Below are 8562 nucleotides of genomic sequence, written 5' to 3' on the forward strand. Positions count from 1 at the left end.
TTGGGGTTATTCCTCCTTAGGTGCAGCACCTGCACTTGCCCTGTTTAATATATATTTGATATATTTCTCCTGCGGATGTCAACAAATTAAGGGGTTGGAATGGACTTTAGAGGTCATCTCGTCCACCTCCCTGACCTGTTGGCAATGCTATTTTTAATGCATCCCAACATTAGCATCCAAACCATTCAGCAGAAGGACCCACAAACTGCAAAGCCTGACAGCTCCTCTTTAGGAGATCATGTGTGTGTTACAATCTGAGGTGAACAGGAAGAGCTTTTCTCTCTTCTTTGATTTTAATAAATGCCTCAGGGCATTGCCTGTGGTTAAATCAAGCCCAGACAAACTGCAATGCACTGCTAACCTCCATAGCATGTGCAGAAAGTTTCCTCATAAAATATGGATGCAGAACACAGTGCTAGAATGATACTGATCCTCTCTAGGTTAGCCCATGAAAAATTTAGCATTTTAGGCTCTGTAGTCTTTGATTCTTTTTTTTTTTTTTTTTGATTGAAAGGAGTTTTCCTTTTGTATTTGTTTATTTTTAATGAACTTTCCATTAGCATATGAAAGTCAGATTAACATAGACTATGCTGAGTATTCACTTTGTTTCTACTCCTGGTACATATTGAGGTGAGAAAAACCATAATCCAAGCCTGCAGATGGCATTCTTGCTTAGCAGTTTAAGCTCTGTGGCAGCTCTACAACTCCTCTCCCTTTTTGCGCTGATCTGGAAGATATATTTTCATTTCCAATGCTGCTTCCCCCCCATGTCTGTGTTGCATATGCTGTGTGTAATCCATTTGGGGCCTTGGCATTTCCGCAGCCTGTAAGAGTGATAAGAAGTGCATTGAGCTCTCCTGATAACTATTTAAGTGATTTCTCCTCCTGCCTATGTCTGACACTGGCATAATCTGTAGTTAAATACACATTCCCTGGTAAAGCCTGGAGTCCTCAGCTGGGAATGTAGGCTGAGGTGTATGTGGGGCTGCTCCAGCTCCTTTTTTTATGCAGAATTGGAGCTTTTCAGGTAGCTGAATGGTTATTTATAGGAATATACTGCTGGTTTCTATTTCTACTCCCTCATTGACCTGATCAATGGCTGAGGACAACTGCATGAGGATCACTAAGGCTCAGTGCTGGTCCTCCTGAGGAAGAGAGAATGAATAAGAGATGTTCCTTCACTAACTGAAATCATAGGCAGAGTGTGAAATGTCCTTAATGGATAGACACAGTAGGATAATGTGGGGTTAGAATGAACTACAGTTTGAGTAGTTTTATTTGATATGATTGGCTTGTAGTACTTTTTTCATGGCTTCTTTTCAGGAGACCTTGCTTTAATTGTCAGATAAGATGAAAAGCATTGCTGAGGTGATTTATGAGATCCCTGTTGTCTTTGCTGAAAGACAAAGAACAAAAGCCATAAAAGTAGAGACAGTTTTACTGCATGGGCCATGTGTGTCATTAAGCTTTGTGAGCAAAGCCTTCACAAACAGAAGAAAAAGCTCTGACATCAGTTTGCAGAGACCATCACACATTGCATTGCTGTTTTCTTGAGGCAAGGGATATTTAAAATTCCAAACTAGCATCACTTTCTATTTGTTGATGAAAGCAATTTATCTATAAAAGCAAAAAACCTCTCTTAAAAATTTCATCATGCAACCAGAAAGTTGTGTTGTTTTAAATTAGTGGATCAGTGATGCCTGATCAGGGAGTCACAGGGGCATTGAGGTTGGAGAAGAACTCCAAGACCATTGAGCCTAACCTGTGACTAACCACTACCTTGTCAACTAAACCAGAGTGCTAAGTGCCACCTGCAGTCCTTCTTGACCACCTCAAGGAATGATGACTCAACCACCTACCTAGGCAGCCCTGGAAGAGTAAGCTGAGAAGAGAAGGTTGTGTGAGGATCTCAGAGCAACCTGCCAGGAGCTGAAGGGGCTCCAGGGAAGCTACAGAGGGACTCTTGGTTAGGAACTGCAGGGACAGGACAAGGAGGAATGGGTACAAATTGAAAGCGGGAAATTTAGATTAGATATGAGGCAGAAGTTTTTCTCCTGTGAAGGTGATGAGACGCTGGCACAAGTTGCCCAGGGAGGCTGTGACTGCCCCAACCCTGGCAGTGTTCACAGCCAGGTTGGCTAAAGCCTTGAGCAACCTGTTCTGATGGGAGGTGTCCCTGCCCAGGGCAGGGGGCTGGGACTGGATGATCTCTAAGGTCCATTCCAACCTCTTAACATACTATGATTCTCTATATTTTTTGTACATCTTATCAATCTTTTCTAGTTTGTGATCTAGGCTGTATTCTGAGAATATCATAGCAATGCAGAAGAGATCAGAAGAGAGAGGGAATGTTTGGGGTCTCAGGGAAGGAATGATAATGTAATGCATTTTTACTTTTCATTTTTATCTTGGCTCCAAATCTGTGTCACATTAAAGAGAGACTCTTGTCCTCGGCTAGCTTTGGCCGTGATGGGACATTGTGTCCTTCTCAAGGTTGTAGGTGTGTGTTAACTCAATGTGTTTGAAATCAAAGGAAGGAAAAAGTGTTTAACTAAAGGCAGGAACTTTCAGTTCCTTTGCACTTGTTATCCACACAGACCTGTCACTGCTTTATCAGGAGCCAAATGTATTCCAAACACATGCTGGAATAAACAGCACCCACGAGTTTCCTCTGCTGAATGCTCAATACAGAACTGGCTGCTGCAACAGCCACATGAGTTTACACTGATTTTTTTGGGGCAAAGACCAGGAGTCAGGGATGTCGTGCACTTGTGACATCCAGTGACAGACACTGAATTCAAACTCCAGAGAATATGTTGCTTTCATTCACACAGTGATCTCTGCAGCCATTCCTTACCTCTGGCAGATATGAGATTGAGATAGATGCTAGGAGAAATGTTTTCCTTGTGAGGGTGCTCAGGCCCTGGAGTATTGCCCAAGGAGGTGGTGGAGACACCATCCCTGGAGGTGTTTAAGAGTCATCTGGATCTGGTGCTGGAGGATATGGTTTAGGGGTTCCAGCAGTGACAGGTTAATGGCTGGACTTGATGATCTTAGAGGTCTTCTCCAGCCTTGATGATTCTATGATATATGATTCTGGGCAGGCACACTATTCTGATAGTTAATGATCATTTATGGACAAAAGCGATGTTCTGTGCATATTGAATCTTATAAAATGATTCTTGTTGACTTAATGGCAACACTGAGACCCTAGGAAATATTCTTATTAATTCAATCACATTCTAAATGCTTTTGAGAATGACAGTTTTTTTCTCAGTCATTATTGAGTAAAAACTTCTTATGTAGTAGAGGAGGAGTTGATGGTCTCTGGAAAATGGTTGTGTGGAGACTTCATAGCAACCTTCCAGTATCTGATGAGGGCCTACAAGGAAGCCAGAGAGGGACTCTTCATCAGTAACTGTAGTGACAGGATAAGGGGTAATGGCTTTAAACTGAAAGAGAGTAGGTTTAGATTAGGTGTTAGGAAGAAATTCTTTGCTGTAAGGGTGGTAAAACACTGGAATAGGTTGCCCAGAGAAGTTATGGATGCCCCAGCCCTGGTGTTCAAGGCCAGGCTGGATGGGGCTCTGAGCACCCTGGTCTCTGGAAGGTGTCCCTGTCCATGGCAGGGGGTTTGGAACTAGATCATCTTTAAGGTCCCTTCTAACCCAAATCCTTCTATGACTTATTCCAAAGGGATGTTTCTGAGCTGACAGGTTAGTGTTTAACTCCGTTATTAAATATAATTAAGCAAACAGAGTTCTATAACATAAATACTACTAAAGGTGAAACAGAAGCAAAAAAGGCTTCCTAAAAGGGCAGCTCAGGAGTTGTCTGTTCTTGTGGATGCCATGAAGTATTGCTGGATGCAGCATCTGCTGAAGAAGAAAAACTCCTTGATTTCTCTGAATTTCTCTAGATATCATCCTGAGAGGTCTGAAATTTGTGGGTTTCCTTCTGGGTAATTTCTTTCAAAGAGACTTTTTGGCCATTCCTTCCCTTTTGCTTTAACTTGGCACATTTTTCTTGTAATTAGCAATATTGGATGCTACAGGAAATCACTTTGTAGTATATAATCACATGATATTCCTGCATATAGATAGAAGCTGAACTCTCTTTCCCCTTAAGAGTGGGATTTAATAGACAATTCATAATGTTCGATGGAGCTAGTGAGAAGAAATGTAGCTCTGCAGCCTGTGTTTTCCTGATGCACCTTCTGCTGGCTGTGTTGGTTCTCTCAGACCTTGTGTCCTGTCCATAACATTCCACACATCCTTGGGCCCAGTTCTGTGTTAAGAATTCCAATTTTCAGGCTGTGAGACACCTCTCATTGATGTCACTGTGCAGCCCCAAATGAATATGCAGTTAAGTCTCAGCTGCTCCTGTATTTGCACTTTCTCCTATGTGGTCCATGGCCAGGAGTAACTTGATATCTGAGCCTGTGAGACAAGCTGGAGAGCATTGTTACAAACGGAGTAAAAATTCAATCATCTTACTATGGGGTGACACAAGGTGGAGGATGATTAAAGCTGCTTCAGCTTGATAGCACCAAGACAGAAGTATTCAGCCTTCCAATCCCATCATCTAACCACTCCATAACACCAATCCTAACTCTGTCACTGAGGTAGTTCAGCTTCTTTGTTCTCCCTAAGAGGAAAAAATTCAGCTAAACACAACTAAATTATGCATTAAACAGAGTGATGTGTAACACAGACTGTGGAGATTTATCATTCTGGTGCTGCTTGTTCAACTTAGCTCAGGTTTTGTTATCTTTAATAGAAGAGCTGTTTTATATTCCCTGAATTGTTTGGATGGCTGTTGACTTTGGGTGATTATGAGGCCTCAGCAAACAAAACAAGGCAGTGTGCATGGGAGTATTTTAAGTCGCTTCTTCCCTCTCAGCTGGCATTTGATGGCTACGTGTTGCCACAGTGTCTAATGGCATCCTGTGACATGTGTCAGCCCTCTGTGACAAGCAGCATGAGGAATAGATTTGAAAGCTAGAGGAAATAAATGCAAGAATCAATGGCTTCTGCTGGCTGCAGTGAACTGTGTAGGCCTCTGTGCTTGACAATTTCATGTTTTATGCAAAAGAAGAAACTCTTCTGGAATGTGTTAAGGAGTTTGTGCTCTAAACCATTTACAGGGAGAGAGACAAAGAAAATATGGTCATGCAGAGAGCAGAACGGTGACCAAAACTTGTGTGGCTGCAGCCGCTTTGAGGAGCTGCTCACAACTTCAGGAGCTGTTTGGTTTGTAAAGACTCAAACCCAATGATTTAGGGAAAGGTTTACATTATTTCCTCTTCTAGGGATTTTCACATGGCTGAGGGAGTTGTGTTTGGTTAGCCTGGAGAAGAGGCTCAGGGGTGACCTCATGGCTTGCTCCAGCTCCCTGACAGGGGTTGGAGAGATGTGGGGGATGGTCTCTGCTGCCATGGCTGCAGGGAGAGGACAGGGGAGAGTCAGAGGAGATATTAGGAGAAATATTTTCCCTGTTAGGGTATTTTGTCACTGGAATATTGCCCAGGGAGGTGGTGGAGTCACCATCCCTGGACGTGTTTAAGAGGCATCTGGATCTGATGCTGGAGGATATGGTTTAGAGGTTCCAGCAGTGACAGGTTAATGGCTGGACTTGATCTCAGAGGTCTTCTCCAGCCTTGATGATTCCATGATCCTCAAGTTAATTTCTCCAGGTGGAGAAGTCAGCTACCTGTCTGCTGAGGAACAGGGTGATGTCACCAGCATGTGTGGCAGCATCTCACACTAAAATGAGCATTTTTGCTCTTTTGCTGGAGATATATTCCTAGTCAGGTAACCATCCATTACCATGGATTTAACTCTAAAATGAGGACATGCAAAATATGAGTGTGAAGAGTTTGGGTTTTATGCATGAACATTTTTGATCTGAAAGTTTGGAGTAATTTGCTCTGGAATTAGCCCTGCCTGGCATGAAAATGAGCCTTGTTCTTGCTAGGAAAGAAACAAATCTGGCTGTGCTTGAAGGATTTTGTAATGAAAATAGTCCCCTTTTAGAAAAAGGTCAGAGCCTCATGTTAGAGCAGCTTTCTGTTTTGCTACTAATATTTGATGTATTCCTAAATAGTCAAGAGCATCAGCACCTGACCAATAAGTACCTTAGCCCAGTGAATGTGAATTAAGCAGTTGAAAGATTTGACTCAAAAACTGCCAATGACAGAAATAGGATTGTTTTTTTCCTGGTGAAATCATATTTTATTTAGATTTGGAATTTTTTACTTCTAAATGAAGTAATAAAACCTTAAATGTTTTTCTTCTGCATCACAGTTTCTCCTGTGCTACTGCTCTGACTGATGGAGCCAAACCTAAGCTTCACCCTCTGAATAATGCATTAATTTCTCTGCAAGATGTGGAAGGCTGGAGACTAATTTTGGGGAGTTTTGTGCTTCTAGTTACTTTGAACAACAACTTTTTGTTCCAGCTGAATGTCAGCTGGAAGTCTAAGATGTTCACTGCACAATTTAGCCAGTGGAAAGGCTGCACATTCCCAGAAAGCCAACTGGAGCTTTCTAACTGGAACATATGGTTTGTGCTTGCTCATTGCTGGGCTGTCTCACTGGTTTGGAGTTATTGGACATCAGTCAGACTGGGGAGATGCTGTGTGAGCAGTGAAATGGAGGAAACTGCTATACTGACAACAAAATCTGCTGTTGGTTCGTTTTTAATGCAATGAAAAGGGTACTTAAATGGGGCTAAATGGCCCAAGCTAAGGGTGAGCACTTCAAAATATGTTTTCAAAGGGTTTCCTTAGGCTTGAAGGATGTTTTTATCCAGTTTTGATAGCTGAAGTGACATCACCTCCCTACAATGAGAGATTGGCCTTGCTTTATGGAAAGGGAAATTGAAGGTCTTAGGACACACAAGTACCCTGGAAAGGCTCTCACAGATGTGTCTCGTGCACTTCAACCAGAATAAATTCCAGCTTATATCTTCATTAGAAAAATGTAAGAGTTTGGGCAAGGGTTAAATATTTTGTCTCTTGGCTGAAGTATATATTTGATAAATTCTCCAAAGCTGAAAATGAATGATATTGGGCAAATTAACAAATGACACCACTGCCTAGGATTTTAGCAATGTCACTGTTTTGACAGATTCATTTTCTTTCACCCACTATGATTGATAAGTGTGTCTGTCTGGGACTGGAGGAAGCCTCTAGAAGGGCAGTGCTGAAGGTCAAGTTGTATTTTCCTGCCAGTTTTTCTTGGTAGGGTCAAGGGATTTTTCCTTGCCTCTCTAAAACATAGGAAGTAATTAAGATTGATTCATGCTATGAGCTCCTTGACTAGTTTAGGATTTGATTGCCATTCTAGCAGGAGTAAAAAAAACCCCAAGCCAATATTCCCCCACCTAACCCCATCAAGTGGCCTGGAAAAAAAACCACACTGGGCAACTCTTTTCTGCTCCAGAAGAGATGATGTTTGATGGGTCTTAATCTTTGACTTGAGAAGTCTATTAGAGCTATGCAGTATATCCAAGCAAATGATAGACAACTATATCAGCCAGTGAGTATGTGAGAAAGCTGCTAAAATATTGCTGAGAGATGGCAAAGAACTTGTATGTCATCAGCATTTAGGGCTGTGGAAAACCATCCAGCAAGATCCCAGGAAGATGTAATCATCTCCACTGTTGGCACAGCAACTACTTGTTCACACGTGGAAATATGTGCAAAATAGGTGATTAAAAGCAAAAACTCAGAGACAATCAACTAACACTGTGCTGCTTCTTCTCTGTCCTATGTGAGAGATGATTTTCTGCAGATATTTTGGTATTTGGTGCTTAGGGTCAGTAGTGCTGCCTGGAGTTGGCTGATGTGAAATGGTCCATGACCAGTGCCATGGAAGCCAAAATGGGACGTTGCTGGTGACTTTTGTTTGCCTTGTAATTGTCCTCTGAACCACATGAGCTCATGTTAAGACAGAGCTGCTCATGAGCTCCCAAAGCTACTCAGTGAGGTCCACATAAGACTCTGGGACAGCTCAGTGGCTTAGCATATATGGAAATAGGAGATCTAGGCTCAACCTCTTCCTTAAGTTACCTGATCCTGTACCAGACTGAGCTGTAGCCTCTTCTATACAGATGTTTTTACTTTATTTGAAAGAATAAAGTATTCTTTGAGGTTGAAATTTTGAGGAAAAACCTTGTTGTAGAGTGGCTCTGGGGACATTTAGGTCCCAGTTTGATTGACTTGACTATCAATGTAAAATGCTATTCCCTTACATGAAATAGGAAACATTTGGGAGGGTAGAGACTAAAGCCTGTCCCAACAACTAAGGTGTAATTGTCAGCCAAGGAAGATTTGGGCTTAATGAAACATCAGCAGAATGGTTTAAAAGCATCTCTGTGACCCAGGCATGAAATTTGGGGTATTTGGTTTTTTTCCAAGGGTGTGGTAATTGGTAAATATCCTTTAGGCAGAGATTTGACTCCAGCTCTGCCACTCTAACTGCTGGATTAATTCATTACCATCTCCAGCACTTTGGATTTTAATAGTAAAAAGCATTTTCTTTGCTTTTTGGGTTTAGGG

Source organism: Acanthisitta chloris, unplaced genomic scaffold (assembly GCF_000695815.1).
Source record: "Acanthisitta chloris isolate BGI_N310 unplaced genomic scaffold, ASM69581v1 scaffold163, whole genome shotgun sequence".
NCBI classification, from domain to species: Eukaryota; Metazoa; Chordata; class Aves; order Passeriformes; family Acanthisittidae; genus Acanthisitta; species Acanthisitta chloris.